The sequence below is a fragment of the Salvelinus sp. IW2-2015 genome, linkage group LG20 (genome assembly GCF_002910315.2).
Source record: "Salvelinus sp. IW2-2015 linkage group LG20, ASM291031v2, whole genome shotgun sequence".
In the NCBI taxonomy this organism is placed as follows: Eukaryota; Metazoa; Chordata; class Actinopteri; order Salmoniformes; family Salmonidae; genus Salvelinus; species Salvelinus sp. IW2-2015.
In genome coordinates this window covers 32,652,106-32,672,030 of record NC_036860.1, presented here as the reverse complement: position 1 = coordinate 32,672,030, position 19,925 = coordinate 32,652,106, and the positions used below count along the sequence as shown (strand labels likewise).

At 43.8% G+C, this 19,925-nt stretch overlaps 1 protein-coding gene across 1 annotated transcript in view; it reads right to left on the bottom strand.

Moving 5' to 3' along the window:
- LOC111981966 (opioid-binding protein/cell adhesion molecule-like) overlaps positions 1-19,925 on the bottom strand; it is a 530,412-nt gene that overhangs the window by 238,165 nt on the left and 272,322 nt on the right. The window lies entirely within an intron of this gene.

The following is a 19,925-nucleotide window of genomic DNA, read 5'->3' as shown; positions in this document are numbered from 1 at the left end:
ATGATTTTGTGGTTCTATGTTTTGGCCGGGTATGGTTCTCAATCAGGGACAGCTGTCTATCGTTGTCTCTGATTGGGAACCATACTTAGGTAGCCCCTTTTCCCTCCTTTCGTTGTGGGTAGTTGTCTTCGTTTGAGGCACTAAAGCCTTAAGCTGCACGGTTGTTTTTGTATTGTTTATTGTTTTTGTTGGCGTCATCCTAAATAAAAATAAATATGTACGCTGACGACGCTGCGCTTTGGTCTACTTCTTACGACGGCCGTGACAGAACTTCCCACCACCAAAGGACCAAGCAGAGTGGCCAGGAGGAGCAGGGATCTTGGGCCCGGGAGAAGAGAGAATGGAGGACATCTTGGACATGGGAGGAGGTTATGGCAGGGGACAAGACCCTGCCGTGGAAACAGGCTGAAGTAGCGAGGGAGGAACGACTTCGCTACCTGGAGTCACGGCAACGGAGCAGGCACGAGAGGAGAGACACACTGGAGGGGAGATTGGCTGAGTCCGGTTGGAGACCTGAGAAAACTCCCCGTGCTTACCGGAGAGAGCGTCGTACTGGTCAGGCACCGTGTTATGCGGTGGAGCGCACTGTCTCCAGTGTGTGTTCATAGACCTGTGCGCTACATCCCAGCTCCCCGCATCTGCCGGGCTAGGGTGAGCATCCAGCCAGGACGGATGTTACTGGCTCAGCGCGCCTGGTCTCCAGTGTGTCTCTTCGGCCCAGGATATCCTGCGCCGGCTCTTCACACTGTGTCTCCGGTGCGTCTGCCCTGCCCAGTGCGTCCTGTGCCAGCGTCCCGCATTTGCAGGGCGAAGATAACCATCCAGCCAGGACGGGTTGTGCAGGCTCTACGCTCGAGACCTCCAGTGCGCCTCCACGCCCCAGTGTATCCGGTGCCTCCGCCAAGAACCAAGCCTCCAGTATGTCTCCCAAGCCTGGTGAGTCCTGTGCCTGCTGCCAGAACCAGGCCTCCTGTATGTCTCCCCAGCCTGGTGAGCCCTGTGGCAGCTCCACGTACCAGACTGCCCATACGTCTCCTCACTCCATTGATGATCCATGGCAGAAGCCTCCAGTGATGATCCATGGCAAGAAGCCTCCAGTGATGATCCATGGCACGAAGCCTCCAGTGATGATCCATGGCAAGAAGCCTCCAGTGATGATCCATGGCACGAAGCCTCCAGTGAGGAGTCATGGCACGAAGCCTCCAACGACGGCCTCCAGTACGGAGCCTCCAGCGACAGCCTCCAGTCCGGAGCCTCCAGCGACGGTCCCCAGTCCGGGGCCCGCAACGAGGGTGCCCAGTCCAGGGCCCGTAATGAGGGTCCCTAGTCCGGGGCCCGCAGCGACGGTGCCCAGTTCAGGGCCCTCAGCGAGGGTGCCCAGTCCGGGGCCCGCAACGAGGGTGCCCAGTCCGGGGCCAGCTACGAGGGTCCCCAGTCCGGGGCCCGCAACGAGGATCCCCGCACCAGAGGTGCCACCAAAGTGTGGTGAGCCAGAGGTGGAGTGGGGTCTGCGTCCCGTACCTGAGCCGCCACCGCAGATAGATGGCCACCCAGACCCTCCCCTATAGGTTCAGGTTTTGCGACCGGAGTCCGCATCTTTGGGGGGGTACTGTCACGCCCTGACCTTAGAGAGCCTTTTTATGTCTCTATTTGGTTTGGTCAGGGTGTGATTTGGGGTGGGCATTCTATGTTTTGTTTTCTATGATTTTGTGGTTCTATGTTTTGGCCGGGTATGGTTCTCAATCAGGGACAGCCCTTTTTCCCTCCTTTCGTTGTGGGTAGTTGTCTTTGTTTGTGGCACTATAGCCTTAAGCTTCACGGTTGTTTTGTATTTTTTATAGTTTTTGTCGGCGTCATCCTAAATAAAAAGGAATATGTACGCTCACGACGCTGCGCTTTGGTCTACTTCTTACGACGGCTGTGACAAGGTTTCAGGTAAGACCCAAGTGCAGACTGTGTTTAAGTAACAATGTTTATTGCAACAACAGGGGGAGGCAAACGACAGGCAGGGGTCGATAATCCAGAGTAGTGGGGCCAAGGTACAGAACGGCAGGCAGGCCTAGGGTCAGGTCAGGCAGAGGTCGGTAATCTAGAGTAAGGGCAAAGGCACAGGACGGCAGGCAGGCTCAGAGTCAAGACAGGATCAAAACCAGGATGATGAGAAAAAGAGAGACTGGGGAAAAGCAGATGGTGAGACCAAATGCTGGTAGACTTGAACAAACAAGACCAACTGGCACAGACAGACAGAAAACACAGGCATAAATACCCAGGGGTTAAGTGGGGAAGATGGGCGACATCTGGAGGGGGGTGGAGACAAGCACAAGGACAGGTGAAAAAGATCAGAGCATGACACTTTTTGTATTCTTTTGCGTCTCAACCTTCTTGGGTTATCAATTTTCATTGTTTTGAGTGCGAGTACCTTTTGAATTCAACAGACAATACCATTCAAAAGTTTGAGGTCACTTAGAAATGTCTGAATTAAACTCAGCTGTACTCTACTTTGCTTTACTGTTTTAACGTGTGCACTGGGAGTCGGGAAGCAAGTTCAGGGAGTGAAACATTTAATTAATAAACAAGAAACATGAACGACACACAGACATGAAACAGAAACAGAAACAATGACGCCTGGGAAAGGAACCAAAGGGTGTGACATATATAGGGCAGGTAATCAAGGACGTGATGGAGTCCAGGTGAGTGTCATTATGCGCTGATGCTTATAACGATGGTGACAGGTGTGCGCCATAACGAGCAGCCTGGTGAACTAGAGGCCGGAGAGGGAGCACACGTGACAACTGTACTGCACTGTGCTCTGCTGATCTGTACTGTGCTGTCCAACTTGTGAAACAAAGACATCTTTTTAACTACTGGAAAAGAAGCCTTCTACTGTAGGCGTCTTTTCAACAACATTTAGCTTACTGGGTAGATTGTTACAATGGGGATGGTTGTCAGATTGTGACAATCTGGCCTGGACAAGTGATTGGTTTTGATAAAAACAGTTTATCTGCCTTCAAAACATATGTTTTATGGAAAAGAGATGTTGTATGTTTCTGGATGATGCACCATGCTGCCTTGTTGACAACATGACCGAGCAGTGCAGATTACTGATCAATTTGAGAAGGGCGCTCCTACCTCACCGGGTAGATTATAGACCGGTGCCCCGCGGCTCAGTATAATCGAATCCGCCCATCGTGACAACCCCCCCCCCCCCGATGGCTATTTTGAAGATGCTAGTTGGCTTGACCTAGGAACTTAACAATAGGCTTGAAATGAAGCTCTTTTCAATAAAAGTAATTGTTTATGGATACTCCCATTATACACATCTAATAAAGAAATAACAAGCATATGAGTATTTACTTTCAACGATGACAAATGCAAATATTCTTCTCACCTCATGTTTTGTGATCCTGACCTGAATTCCGGGTTGGAGCGAGCGGTCGCATTCGCACTTCGGTCCGCAGGTAGTATAACTTTTCATTACATTTCATTACATTTCATTATAGTACAACGGTTTGATTTGTCTAATCTTAGCAATTTCTTCTTAGCTAGCTACATGCCGTCTTTGTATCAAAGATAATTGCGTAATTATCGTATTTCGTCGTCCTAGCGTCGTCCTAACGTAGTCCACACTGCTATCTGCCCAGCAGCTAGCCAGCTAGCAAACGTCCACCGTCTACTGAATAGCAGCACTGTAGAAACTACTACACTCAACTGAACGACTTGATTAGTGTAGTGTTAGCTAGCTACATAGTTGTCTTTGCTGTCTTCGTATCCAAGATAATTGTGTAGTTTAGAGTGTGTAGTTTTAGAGTGATTATCTAATTTACCGAGGTTAGCTAGCCAGCTATTTGTCGTCCTTAACGTAGGAGACACTGCTAGCTAGCCAACAGCTAGCCAACGTCTACCGAATAGAACTTCCGCACTCAACAACCCGGTCGCATTCCGCTTCGCTCCACAGGTAGTATCACATTTTCATTTCATTTCATTACAGTACAACGGTTTGATTTGTTTGATCGTAGCTAGCTACATAGCTAGCTACATAGCCGTCTTTGTATCAAAGATAATTGTGTAGTCTAGAGCGATTTTCTAGGTTAGCTAGCCAGCTATTGTCGTTCTTTTAACGCAACGTAACGTAATCAACACTGCTAGCTAGCCAGCTAGCCCCGAATAGCAGCACTGTAGAAACTATTACACTCAACGGAACGACTTGATTAGTGTAGTCAACAACGCAGCCACTGCCAGCTAGCCTACAAAGTCAACAACGCAGCCACTGCCAGCTAGCCTACTTCAGCAGTACTGTATCATTTTATCATTTTAGTCAATAAGATTCTTGCTACGTAAGCTTAACTTTCTGAACATTCGAGACGTGTAGTCCCCTTAGGCCACCTAATCTGGTGGTCCCAGCGCGCACGACCCACGTGGAGTTCCAGGTCTCCGGTAGCCTCTGGAACTGCCGATCTGCGGCAACAAGGCAGAGTTCATCTCAGCCTATGCCTCCCTCCAGTCCCTCGACTTCTTGGCACTGACGGAAACATGGATCACCACAGATAAACTGCTACTCCTACTGCTCTCTCTTCGTCCGCCACGTGTTCTCGCACACCCGAGAGCTTCTGGTCAGCGGGGTGGTGGCACCGGGATCCTCATCTCTCCCAAGTGGTCATTCTCTCTTTCTCCCCTTACCCATCTGTCTATCGCCTCCTTTGAATTCCATGCTGTCACAGTTACCAGCCCTTTCAAGCTTAACATCCTTATCATTTTACGCCCTCCAGGTTCCCTCGGAGAGTTCATCAATGAGCTTGATGCCTTGATAAGCTCCTTCCTGAGGACGGCTCACCTCTCACAGTTCGGGCGACTTTAACCTCCCCACGTCTACTTTGACTCATTCCTCTCTGCCTCCTTCTTCCCACTCCTCTCCTCTTTTGACCTCACCCTCTCACCTTCCCCCCTACTCACAAGCAGGCAATACGCTCCACCTCATCTTTACTAGATGCTGTTCTTCCACTAACCTCATTGCAACTCCCCTCCAAGTCTCCGACCACTACCTTGTATCCTTTTCCCTCTCGCTCTCATCCAACACTTCCCACACTGCCCCTACTCGGATGGTATCGCGCCGTCCCAACCTTCGCTCTCTCTCCCCGCTACTCTCTCCTCTTCCATCCTATCATCTCTTCCTCTGCCAAACCTTCTCCAACCTATCTCCTGATTCTGCCTCCTCAACCCTCCTCTCCTCCCTTTCTGCATCCTTTGACTCTCTATGTCCCCTATCCTCCAGGCCGGCTCGGTCCTCTCCCTCCCGCTCCGTGGCTCGACGACTCATTGCGAGCTCACAGAACAGGGCTCCGGGCAGCCGGCGGAAATGGAGGAAAACTCGCCTCCCTGCGGACCTGGCATCCTTTCACTCCCTCCTCTCTACATTTTCCTCTTCTGTCTCTGCTGCTAAAGCCACTTTCTACCACTCTAAATTCAAGCATCTGCCTCTAACCCTAGGAAGCTCTTTGCCACCTTCTCCTCCCTCCTGATCCTCCTCCCCCTCCCCCCCCTCCTCCCTCTCTGCAGATGACTTCGTCAACCATTTTGAAAAGAAGGTCGACGACATCCGATCCTCGTTTGCTAAGTCAAACGACACCGCTGGTTCTGCTCACACTGCCCTACCCTGTGCTCTGACCTCTTCTCCCCCTCTCTCTCCAGATGAAATCTCGCGTCTTGTGACGGCCGGCCGCCCAACAACCTGCCCGCTTGACCCTATCCCCTCCTCTCTTCTCCAGACCATTTCCGGAGACCTTCTCCCTTACCTCACCCTGCTCATCAACTCATCCCTGACCGCTGGTACGTCCCTTCCGTCTTCAAGAGAGCGAGAGTTGCACCCCTTCTGAAAAAACCTACACTCGATCCCTCCGATGTCAACAACTACAGACCAGTATCCCTTCTTTCTTTTCTCTCCAAAACTCTTGAACGTGCCGTCCTTGGCCAGCTCTCCCGCTATCTCTCTCAGAATGACCTTCTTGATCCAAATCAGTCAGGTTTCAAGACTAGTCATTCAACTGAGACTGCTCTTCTCTGTATCACGGAGGCGCTCCGCACTGCTAGCTAACTCTCTCTCCTCTGCTCTCATCCTTCTAGACCTATCGGCTGCCTTCGATACTGTGAACCATCAGATCCTCCTCTCCACCCTCTCCGAGTTGGGCATCTCCGGCGCGGCCCACGCTTGGATTGCGTCCTACCTGACAGGTCGCTCCTACCAGGTGGCGTGGCGAGAATCTGTCTCCTCACCACGTGCTCTCACCACTGGTGTCCCCCAGGGCTCTGTTCTAGGCCTCTCCTATTCTCGCTATACACCAAGTCACTTGGCTCTGTCATAACCTCACATGGTCTCTCCTATCATTGCTATGCAGACGACACACATTAATCTTCTCCTTTCCCCCTTCTGATGACCAGGTGGCGAATCGCATCTCTGCATGTCTGGCAGACATATCAGTGTGGATGACGGATCACCACCTCAAGCTGAACCCGGCAAGACGGAGCTGCTCTTCCTCCCGGGGAAGGACTCCCGTTCCATGATCTCGCCATCACGGTTGACAACTCCATTGTGTCCTCCTCCCAGAGCGCTAGAACCTTGGCGTGATCCTGGACAACACCCTGTCGTTCTCAACTAACATCAAGGCGGTGGCCCGTTCCTGTAGGTTCATGCTCTACAACATCCGCAGAGTACGACCCTGCCTCACACAGGAAGCGGCGCAGGTCCTAATCCAGGCACTTGTCATCTCCCGTCTGGATTACTGCAACTCGCTGTTGGTGGGCTCCCTGCCTGTGCCATTAAACCCCTACAACTCATCCAGAACGCCGCGCCCGTCTGGTGTTCAACCTCCCAAGTTCTCTCACGTCACCCCGCTCCTCCGCTCTCTCCACTGGCTTCCAGTTGAAGCTCGCATCCGCTACAAGACCATGGTGCTTGCCTACGAGCTGTGAGGGGAACGGCACCTCAGTACCTCAGGCTCTGATCAGGCCCTACACCCAAACAAGGGCACTGCGTTCATCCACCTCTGGCCTGCTCGCCTCCCTACCACTGAGGAAGTACAGTTCCCGCTCAGCCCAGTCAAAACTGTTCGCTGCTCTGGCCCCCAATGGTGGAACAAACTCCCTCACTAGACGCCAGGACAGCGGAGTCAATCACCACCTTCCGGAGACACCTGAAACCCCACCTCTTTAAGGAATACCTAGGATAGGATAAAGTAATCCTTCTCACCCTCCCCCCCCTTAAAAGATTTAGATGCACTATTGTAAAGTGGCTGTTCCACTGGATGTCATAAGGTGAATGCACCAATTTGTAAGTCGCTCTGGATAAGAGCGTCTGCTAAATGACTTAAATGTAAATGTAATGTAAATGTAAAAAATTGACCACATGGATGACCTCTCCCATAGAGGACACACATTTTTATCTTGAAATTATTAGACAGCCCCCCCAGATTTTGAGTAATAAGCACTGTGACAACCAAACCCGGTCTCCCCTAAACACTGTCATTGTGCCATCTTTCGTCTCGAAACACCTGTTGTGATATTTGTTCACCATCCCCCATTATTAGACAAATTGCCATTTGACAGACACGCAAAGTTATATTTAGAAACAAAATCTGTTTATGAGCCTAAGTCATCTGTTSTACATACGCCCAGCAGCCACGTAATGGAGTCTGAGCTGCCATAGAATCACTAAGCCAAACTATTCCTGCATTTTGTGAGGGGGGGGAAATAACCCTTCTATATGCAAAGCATAGAAGGCAGAAAGAAAAAAATGGAGGGGGGAAAAAGCTAAAAGATTTCATTCATGAGCAAACACCCAAAAGGATAAAAAAATATAAAGAATGTAAGTCAATGCGGCTTTAATACTGATTCACATCCCAAGGGGGGAGCTCTCCTGATTTGCTGATGGTTTTATTATCTCGTTGAGGGCAAAACAAGGTGGGATGGCTAGCTACTGGGACTAATGGAATTCCAACACCAGGGCCTCATCTCTCAGGTTTTGATGGCTGGCTGACAGGCCATGATGGATGGCCGGGGCTGAAGACAGTTGTGCTTGCTTGATGAATTGTGAAATGAGACAGACACACAGAAAGCTGCGGGCAGCCTCGGACCAGACGGGCCACCATCAGTCGACCGGTGTGTTTCTGTACAACAGCAAGCGATGAACTGACCCCCCCACCCCCCTTTTCTCATCCATCTTCCCCTGACTTGTTGCCACGGTAATGTTTGAGTGCTACAGACGAGGGACATCAGACAATAAGCTGCATATTAACCGGTTTTAAATTGGCAGTTGGGGGGGTCGAGGAGTGACTGGAGAACAGGCAGCCCAGTCAAATTGATAGGATCAGAGTCCCTGACCTAAAAAAGTATTTCAGTCAACCATGTCTCATCTGAGAATGATAAAAGGGAATAGGTGGGTGGAGTCAACGGACAGTGGGCCATCAGAGAATGCCTCGGCCGTCAATAGTAGCCAAACATTCCCATCAGACATCATGATCATAAAAAGGCATAATTGAACAGTCTGACTGCGTTGCTTTTATTAGCTGTTCTGAGCAGATGGCGGCGGGCCGCGTTTCATCCTCACCGTGCCAAGACAGTTTTCAGTCAGACGGAGGAAAGAGGATTAACAGAAATAAGTAGAGAGCGGATCTCATAATGGATCTCATGTGGATCTCATCATGAAGGATTAATAAGGCATATTCTCTCCCTCATACATCTCTATATTTGTGCACAGGACACCTCCGGGTGATTGTGTGACCTGTAATTGGGTCCTAGATTCAGCCCAAAAGGAGCACACAGGGGGCTTTTGGCTGGCTTTCAGTAGCACTGATCCGTTTCTGGGCCTCGCTTCCCAGCTGCTTGATAACTCAAAAGTCCAGATCGCTAGGGCCATTTTTAGGCTTGAAAATCCATTCAGCCATTTTCGCACAGTGAGGTACTACCCAAACCAGATCACACCAGACACATCTTGTTTCCAGTGGCCATGTCACGTCATGTGATTTTTCTAATGGACGAACTGGAAATCAGACAGGAGTTCTGATTACATCAGGGAAAAGGTTACGACTTCAGCTTTCTCCTCATATGTATGTCATTCCTGTAAGACAAACAATGAAGGCATGGCACATTGCAAAAGCGCTTTTAAAATGGCTGTGTTCCTATGAGAATTTGTGCCTGCTTAGAGCACCACCGCCAGGTAAGAGATCATTTTTTTGTCCTTTTTTTATCCTTTTGGAATGGTAATTGGTAACATATTTTATTTCAAATCGAGACATTCAAAACTCTTATTCCCAACAAGGGGACAATTTGGGAACCAAAACCCCACAATTTTATATCTTAAATATTTTTATTTAGCTTTTCTTTGCCTGCTGTTGCTCTGGCTCTGTAGTCGCGTTGTTGATGTAGAACTGAATCAGAACCCCACTGTTCCTAGCATTCTAACAGTACTAAACATGTTTGTAGGACTAGTTTTGAAATTGAAGTGTATCTAATGTAGGTAGTTTACAATTTATGTGTAGCTCAGAAAATGCCACCAGAGGGAGTCAGAGATTAAAACGTTAAGAGTGTTTCCCAAACAAGCACAGAGTGAACCTGTAAGTGTGAGAGCTAAGAGCTAAGGGCCGTGTTCAGTTATTCACATTTCAGGTTTCAAGTTTCATTAGCTATATGTACGGGATAAGCATGGTATACATCACCCAATGAAATGCTTACTTGCAGGTTCCTTCTCAACAATGCAACAACAATAAGAAATAATACAAGATAAGAATATGAAGATAAAGTAAATGTCAGGAGAATAGAATGTACATTTTAGCTTACGGTGCATTCCGAAAGTATTCAGACCCCCTTGACTTTTCCCCCCAAAAAATTACGTTACAGCTTTATTCTAAAATAAATTAAATACTTTTTTCCTCATCAATCTACACACAATACTCCATAATGACAAAGCAAAAACAGGTTTTTAGAAATTTTCGCAAATGTATTAAAATAAAAAACAGATCACATTTACATAAGAATTCAGATCCTTTAAGCACTACTATGTTGAAGCACCTTTAGCAGTGATTACATTGATCCATTCTTCCTCACTATCACTGCCCTTAAGCTCACTGTCCTCACTATCAGAGGGTATGATCCTAACTGCTCGATTCATTTTTTTTTCGCCCATAGAATGTCCCTGTACACATTGCCTGTGAATGTCAGTGCAGGTCGAGTAGTCTGAGTATCTCCTCTCGTGGGAGCCTGTATTTTTTAAGGATAGCTCCATCATTGTGAGTTTGCAATGGGCTCAGGTTGTAGCAAATATGCGCATTTATATACACCAACCGACTGTACCGCCGGTTATATTGGAGAGCATGCTGTATTATTGTTGTTCCCCTGACCTCTGACAATAGCTTGGCATTCATAGTGTTCCAGGTGTTTCCAATTTGTACCGGATAGGATTCAGCTTTGGATAAAACTAAGCTTGACAAAAATGTTCAAATACATACAGTACCAGTCAAAGGTTTGGACTCATTCAAGGGTTTTTCTTTATTTTACTATTTTATACATTGTAGAATAATAGAGAAGACATCAAAACTATGAAATAACACATATGGAATCATGTAGGAGAGTGTTGGAGTGCTGCATCAGATGACGTAGCCTGCACCATCACCCGACCTCAATCCAATTGAGATGGTTTGGGATGAGTTGGACCGCAGAGTGAAGGAAAAGCAGCCAACAAGTGCTCAGCATACGTGGGAACTCATTGAATACGGTTGGAAATGCATTCCAGGTGAAGCTGGTTGAGAGAATGCCAAGAGTGTGCAAACCTGTCATCAAGGAAAAAGGTGGCTACTTTGAAGAATCTCAAATTTAAAATATATTTTGATTTGTTTAACACTTTTTTGGTTACTACATGATTTCATATGTGTTATTTCATAGTTTGATGTCTTCACTATTATTCCACAATGTAGAAAATAGTACAAATAAAGAAACCCTTGAATGAGGTGTGTCCAAACCTTTGACTGGTACTGTATTTGTAATATTACATTAGAAGTCTAACGATACACTTTGGTCTGGATCACTCGTACATATCCAAGGTTTATAAGAGCCATGTTACTAACTAAGACTCTGGGCTAAAGAGACATCATAAGATTGTTCTAACGATGATCTTAATGCTACGAAGGCTCTGGGAAATGAGGCCCTGGTCCGTTGAGAATATGCTCGTGTGTCGTTTACCTAGCATTTGGAACTCTTCTTTCTCTCTTCTGCAGCTGTTCACAAACACATTCAATTCCCACCTCATGAACATTTTAATTCCATCTTTCATTCTATCCCTAATTTATCAATATATTATTCATGCCTTTATTCATGTTTGTATTCGTGTTTGTTTGTTTTGTATCAAACACTATTACCTCAGTTATATCAATGCAACAATGTGATCATGAAGAATTCCATTCGCCTCTAGAGGCGTTGATGCCACAGTAGGCCTGCATCAAATGCACAAACATATGCATACATATTTATGAATTAAAACTTGGAACAAGTCAATACATTGATGACAGTCAAGGTACTTTGTTTGATGAAAACACTTTTAATATACTCAATATTAACATGATTTCACCAAAAGAAACATCATGTTTATTCTTGCACTAAATGGGACATGTGGAGGAGTAGAGGGTTATGCGGTAGAATCCATTAAAACCTCCACTATAATAATTACAAGGTATTGGATTATAACTAGGGCTGTCAAACGTTAAAAACAATGAATCGAGTTAATCGCAGGATTTGCGGTGATTAATCGCAAATTCAGAATTTGCGCAAAGTGAGTTGTAATAAAAAAACATTCATACAAAAACATTACAAGAATATTGACGTCTTGATTTTGTCTAAATAACAATTAGCAATATTAGGTTCATTTAGAAAGCAGACTTTCTTTAACCTCAATGGCAACTTGTTTTTACATGGCATTGTAGATTTTAGCTATATAGATTTCGTATTTTGGTTGTTTTCAGTGTATTTTCAATGCTTTCAGACAATGTGATTACTCGTGATTTAAAACAATGTGTGCACTAAAATTACAAAAAGTTAACTGAAGTTAATTGATTAACCTTGACAGCCCTTATTTTTAGCCTTGATATATAATGGATTTTATATGGATTTATCGGAATTTATGAGTAAAATCAGCCTCTATCTCTTCTGACATGAGATTTACATGAACCATCTCAAGATTTGGACAGTTGCCTTGATTTTCCAGAAAACAGTATTGACTGCTTCCGTCCTGTTACTTTAAAGTTTGAACATTAATAAACAGATGCTCTTGAACTCGAACGTGCACAGTGATGGTGTAGGCTACTTTCTAAATGTAATCCATTACAGTTACTAGTTACCTGTCCAAAATTGTAAACAGTAACATAACTTTTGGATTACCCAAACACAGTAACATAATCTGATTACTTCAGTTTCTTTTAGATTACTTTCCCCTTAAGAGGCATTAGAAGCAGACAAAAATGAATATTATCAATTGAATGACATCTGTTGCAGGATAAATCAACGTTAGAGTTTACATAGCTGGCCATAAATGGATGTTGCATTTTACTTTATGGCTTATGTAAGCTTCTTCTAACCCCATTGCTTTCTACTTCAGTACAGATAATAATATGATTAGGATATATCTTTACATTAAAGATATAGATTTCCAGTCATTACAATTATTTTAGTACCCCTTGATCTTCAACAATAGGACTTGGAATCATTGCTTTGAGTTAAAAAAATAAATGATGCTCTAATGGAATGGCATGCTTTGTGCACTACCAAAAAGTGCTAATTGCAAGTTAAAAATGAATGCCGCAGGCCTATTGGCTTTGTTGGTGACACTTTGATATCTCGATAATTTGCAGCTGTTTAAGGCCTAGATTCAATCAGATCAAGCGTTAACCGGCAATAGCTGACACCCCCATAGCAGGGGCTTAAGCATTACAGAAACCATTTACCTTTTAAGAACCAAACGGAGGCAAACAGAGAAAAACAAGAGCTTCTATTGGACAAATTCAGGTATATCCCTCCCCGTTTTCTTCCGTTTGCTTCCGCGTAAGAAACGTTTTGCAATAGAACCGGCGTAATGAATACGCCCCTGATATTTTGCCGATGTTGGAGGTGTAACTGCGTTGGAGCTGCACTTGATCATTGTCATGAAGCCACACCCATCCCACTTACGTTAGAACTCCAGAACGAGAAAGTGTAGGCTATAAAGAAATTATTGCACTCAAATAGAAAATCATTCAATTAAATACTGAGGATTTCTACTGCTCTACTTAGTAGATAAGTGAAGTACAGTAAAGTACAGTAAAGTATGCTATAGTACAGTACAGTAAAGCATGCTATAGTACATTTTAGTTTAATTCAGTAGATTACAGTACCGTGCAATACAGTAGTTTAATTCCGTAGAGTACATTCGAGTAAAGTAGGGTACAATACAGTACACTATACTTTACTTTACTGTATTCTAGTGTGCTCTACTGTATTGTACTGTACTGTACTGTACTCTACATTTTACTTTACTGTATACTGTAATGTACTGTACTCTGCTGTGCTCTACTGTACTGTACTGTCCAAACTTGTGAAACATAGATGTCGACGATTGGTTCAGATTTGGTCCGGTCCGGTAAGGACTAAATCTAAACCAATTATAGACGCCTAAAGTTTGGGCTAAATCAAGGACAGTCCGGACCGGACCAAATCTGAGCGTCTATGTTTGGGTCAAATATAGGCCGTCCGGTAGTCTGTGGATGTCTATGATTAGTTAGGATTTCAAGGTGGATCAGGACCACCTAAAAAAGACGGGAAGAAAGACAGAGGACCAAAAAAAGACGTACAAAAGATCATTGATTTTTTCGATCATAAAACCTGATTAAATGCTCCTAACCTGGAAGGAAACTATGAAACGTAGAAAGAGGTAATCACTAATCAAAGCTATAACATCAACAAAATAAATATGATGGAATAAACTGTGACACATCAGAATGTACTCAGTTCATATACAGTGCCTTCAGAAAGTATTCACACACCTTGACTTTTTCCACATTTTGTTATGTTACAGCCTGCATTTAAAATTGATAAAATTGAGGTTTACACACAGTACCCCATAATGTCAAAGTGGAATTGTGTTTTTAGACATTTTTACAAATCAATTACAAATGAAAAGCTGAAATGTCTTGAGTCAATAAGTATTCAACCGCTTTGTTATGGCAGGCCTAAATAAGTTCAGGAGTAATAATGTGCTTAACAAGTCACATAATAAGTTACATGGACTCACTCTGAGTGCAATAATAGAGTTTAACTAGATTTTTGAATTACTACCTTTTCTCTGTACCCCACACATGCAATTAGCTGTAGTCCCTCAGTCGAGCAGTGAATTTCAAACAAAGATTCAACCACAAAGACCTGGGAGGTTTTTCAATGCCTCACAAAGAAGGACACCTGGTAGATGGGTAAAATGAATTGAATATGAATTGAATATCCCTTTGTGCATGGTGAAGTTATTAATTACACTTGGGATGATGTTTCAATACACCCATTTTCTACAGCGATACAGGCTTCCGGAAAGGAAGGAAACCGCTCAGGGATTTCACCATGAGGCTAATGGTGACTTTAAAACAGTTACAGTTTGATGGCTGTGACAGGAGAAAACTGAGGATGGATCAACAACATTATAGTTACTCCACAATACTAACCTAAACAACAGAGTGAAAAGAAGGAAGCCTGTACAGAATACAAATATTCCAAAACATGCATTCTATTTGCAATAAGTCACTGAAGTAAAATTGTTAAAAATGTGGCAAAGAAATTAACTTTATGTCCTGAATACAAAGCGTTATTTTTGGGGCAAATCCAACACAACATATCACTGAGTACCACTCTTCATATTATCAAGCATGGTGGTTGTGGCATCATGTTATGGGTATGCTTGTCATCAGCAAGGACTAGGGATTTTTTTAGGATAAAAATAAAACGGAATAGAGCTAAGCACAGGCAAAATCAGAGTGGAAAACCTTGGTTCTGTCGGATTTCTAACAGACACTCGGAGACAAATTCATCTTTCAGCTATTCACTGGAGTTGCTTACCAAGACAACATTGGAGGTTCAATGGCCTAGTTATAGTTTTGATTTAAATCGGCTTGAAAATCTATAGCAAGACTTGAAAAATTTGCAAATATTGTACAATCCAGGTATGCAAACCTCTTAGAGACTTACCCAGAAAGACTGACACCTGTAATCACTGCCAAAGGTGATTCGAACATATATTGACTCAGGGGTGTGAATACTTATGTAAATAAGATATTTATTTATTTAATTTTCAATACATTTGCAAACATTTCTAAAAACATGTTTTCACTTTGTAATTATGGGGTATTGTGTGTAGATGGGTGAGATTTGTATTTTATTTAATCCATTTTGAATTCAGGCTGTAACACAACAAAATGTGGAATAAGTCAAGGGTTATGAATACTTTCTGAAGGCACTGTAGAAATTAATGGTCATGCTGATGTTATGTCATCGCTTATGCAGGCATTGTCTGTGTCATTAGCGCATAGAATCTTCCAACTGACATGTCGCCCAAAATATCCCGCCACTGTCCTATGGATAACGTACAGGTCACATTTCATAACATTTCCTTTAGGGATTGAGCTGTTTCTTCCTCCTACCGTTATGTTATCTCACTGAATGTACTGTACCTCACACCTCCTGGTAGTGCTATTCTGTAGCCTTCACCGTGCCCACAAAGTATCACACCGACCTGCAGTCAGCATCAGTCACCCAGTAGCTGGCTCAGATTAGAAGTGGCAGGAAACAATTGTTGTTGTTGTTTTTTACAAATTTGGGGTCATCATTATAAAACTTTGTTTCCTCTCTCTTGAATTGTTCACCTCTATCTGAAATATTGAGGCTCTGAATCTTGTCTTCTGACAGTTACTGTATATCTTAAAAATGCACTCAACCTACTTGAGTAAGAGAGGTCGAGGAGAGAAAACTCGCCCGATATGGGGCTAATGCAAATTTTATGAATAGGGAATTCAGCTTTTTGGATGACAGTTCAATTATTGTGGTTGATGGTCTGGAGGCCCAACTCTTCATCTGCATGCCAACGAGACGAAATTAACTCAGATCGCCATGCATCAGACATCAAGCCCCGGGCTAAAACGCTTTAGGGAAATATATTCATAATGTATTACAAGTCATCCATATGGCCTGTCATCCTAATACATCACTATGCCATCTGATCGATGTCGAGAGAGAGAGAACCACATCGGTCATGGGGATTGTGGGGAGGGCTAACGGACAGACTGATAGGATGATATGAGAATGATATCTTCATAAGAGGATTTGTTAGATTAAGTTACTCACGAGCGGTAATGACGAGGGAATACCACAATGACACATGACCTCGGACCGTATGACATTAATGAGCATGGATCATCTGGCCTCTAAGCCTCAAAAACCCAGAGGGCAGGGATGAAGACATTAATACCAAAGGGCATGGGAGAGAGCACTGGATGATCTGATGAGTCATTGGTTGAGATGTAGGTTGGATGTTGGCTATCTTAAGATGGATACAGTCAATGAGGGAGTTTTATTAAGATATAACGGGGTGCAACGGGCTGTGACCCATGATGTGAAAAAAGCGTTGAGGGGGCAAAAGCGGTGACGGGGGAGCGCGCTTTGAAAATTGAACAGTAATCTTCGCCACCTGGTCATATTGTCAACAAGGCAGCATGGTGCATCTTTCATAAACACATAACATGTTTTCCCCATAAATTATATGTTAGAATTTGCCAACCAGTTTTTTATTGGGAAGGCAGATAAAGTACATACAGTGCATTCTGAAAGTATTCAGACTCCTTGACCTTTTCCACATTTTGTTACGTTACAGCCTTATTCTAAAATGTATTAAATCGGGTTTTTTCCTCATCAAGCTACACACAATACCCCATAATGACAAAGCAAAAACTGGTTTTAAGAATTTTTTACATATTTTTTTCTTAAAAAAGGAAATATCACATTTAAATAAGTATTCAACCCTTTACTCAGTACTTTGTTGAAGCACCCTTGGCAGCGATTACAACCTTGAGTCTTCTTGGGTATGACGCTACAAGCTTGGCACACCTGTATTTGGGGAGTTTCTCCCATTCTTCTCTGCAGATCCTCTCAAGCTCTGTCAGGTTGGATGGGGAGCGTTGCTGCACAGCTATTTTCAGGTCTCTCCAGAGATTTTCGATTGGGTTCAAGTCCGGGCTCTGGCTGGGCCACTCAAGGACATTCAGAGACTTGTCCCTAAGCAACTCCTGCATTGTCTTGGCTGTGTGCTTGCGGTTGTTGTCCTGTTAGAAGGTGAACCTTCACCCCAGTCTGAGATCCTGAGCGCTCTGGAGCAGGTTTTCATCAAGGATCTCTCTGTACATTGCTCCGTTTATCTTTCCCTCCATCCTGTCTAGTCACCCAGTCCCTGCCACTGAAAAACATCCCCACAGCATGATGTTGCCACCACCATGTTTCACCGTAGGGATGGTGCCAGGTTTCCTCCAGATGTGACGCTTAGCATTCAGGCCAAAGAGTTCAATCTTGGTTTCATTAGACCAGAGAATCTTGTTTCTCATGGTCTGAGAGTCTTTAAGTGCCTTTTGGCAAACTCTAAGCGTGCTTTCATGTGTCTTTTACTGAGGAGTGGCTTCCGTCTGGCCACTCTACCAGATACGTCTGATTGTTGGAGTGCTACAGATGTTTGTCCTTCTGGAAGGTTCTCCCATCTCCACAGAGGAACTCTGGAACTTTGTCAGAGTGACCATTGGGTTATTGGTCACCTCCCTGACCAAGGCCCTTCTTCCCCAATTGCTCAGTTTGGTCAGGCAGCAAGCTCTAGGAAGAATCTTTGTGGTTCCAAACTTTTAAGAATGATGGAGACCACTGTGTTCTTGTGGACCTTCAATCCTGCAAAAATCTTTTGGTACCCTTCCTCAGATCTGTGCCTCAACACAATCCTGTCTCGGAGCTGTATGGACAATTCCTCCAATCTCATGCCTTGGGTTTTTCTCTGACATACATTGTCAACTGTGGAACCTTATATAGTGTGGTGTGTGCCTTTCCAAATCATGTCCAATCAATTGAATTTACTACAGGTGGACTCCAATCGAGTTAAATAACCCTTTCAAGGATGATAAATGTTAACAGGATGCATCTGAGCTCAATTTCGTGTTTCATAGCAAAGGGTCTGAATACTTATGTCATTAAGGTATTCCTGTTTTTAATTTTCATGAATTTTCCAAAATTTAGAAAATCCTGTTTTCGCTTTGTCATTATGGGTTATTGTGTTTAGATTGATGAGAAAAAAATAATATTTAATCAATTTTAGAATAAGGCTGTAACGTAACAAAATGTGGAAAAAGTCAAAGGGTCTGAATACTTTCCAAATGCACTGTATGAGTTTTTGTCACGAGAGCAAACACTTTCGCATCGGAATCCTGAGTCATTACTCCACGTGCTTAACATACGTCACTTTGTTTTGAGGCTACTTTGCCATCGGCATTGAATAGGGCACCAGGCTGCTTGGCATCAGGAAACTGATTAAAGTCCAGTACCGCTCCATAAAGCTCATTCTCGCTAGATAAAAAATTGGAGGATAAAAATTAAGAGGGGGCTGTCTAGTTCCTACCTAATATTTATTACCTAAAATGCTTTCCTTCTCCCTCCTTCTCTCCGTAACCCGACACCTCAAATTCACTTTCCCCTTAAAAATGCCCTAAAAAACAACATTGTACAAAAGAGAACATGCTTAAGCGATGTATACATCATCCTATAGACAATTAGATGCATCCCCAGTCAGTCAGGTATTCAAGGTTTCGTGTTTTCTGTGGGCATCACAGCGTGGAGTTCAAACCGCAGCAATGCTAAATCCCACAAACATTGAAAATCCCACCCCAGAGGGATCAATTAAAAATCATGATGCATAATCTGTCAGAGCAAAAGGAGAGAAAAAATCTGGATATTCATGAAGAGAAAAGGGAGAGAGATTTAAAAAGTTTGCTGTCGCTCCCTCTTTCAAAAGAGAGACCCCGGGAAAATGGCACCTTAGCAGAATGTTAAGCAGTGGAGAACAAACAAACAGTACTCTGACTGATATAAACACCAGTCGACACTTTCCTCCAAAACGGACCATTGGATTTGCATATTGGCAGCCTTGGGTTGTTTGTACAGCCAGACAGATGTGGATGACATGAGGAAACGAGGAAGACTTTAGACTTAGATCGTTTTCCAAAGGCAGAGTTGGTTGATGTTTTGCCATGACGCATTTATAATATATTATGTATATTTACCACCAATTAGTTTACCTTGACAAATGACCCCTCCAAACTGCTTATTGTTTGTACTGTGAATCAACGGATGGTTTCAAGCTCCTGGTTTGTCTTTGAGAGCCCTTGATTCAGGAATGAGCACCAACTCTATGAGCTACTGCATTTGTTGTATCAGGGGTCTTAAAGGTACAATACAGGCGGAAGTTAGTTGATAATTGTTTACCTTACATTTAGGCTGTATAGTTTGTGTACAATATGTATACATTTCTGTATGGTTTGTGTACAATATGTATACATTTCTGTATGGTTGAGGTACAATATGTATACATTACTTACCTCATTAAACCACAATATCGTTTATTTTAGGATACCAAACCTTTCAAACAAATGGCGTAAAATGCTTATGGGTTTGCTCACAAGCACCCCTAAAGCCAAAAGGTTATGCATTTTTGATTTTCAAAAAATGGTGTAATGCCACTTTAAGAATGTGGCATTATGACTATTTAATGACAGCAGGTAAAGACTTTGAGATAGTTTGCAAGCTCAAGTCAACGTCTTCTAAGTCCAATGTTACAGCATCCATATTAGGAAATT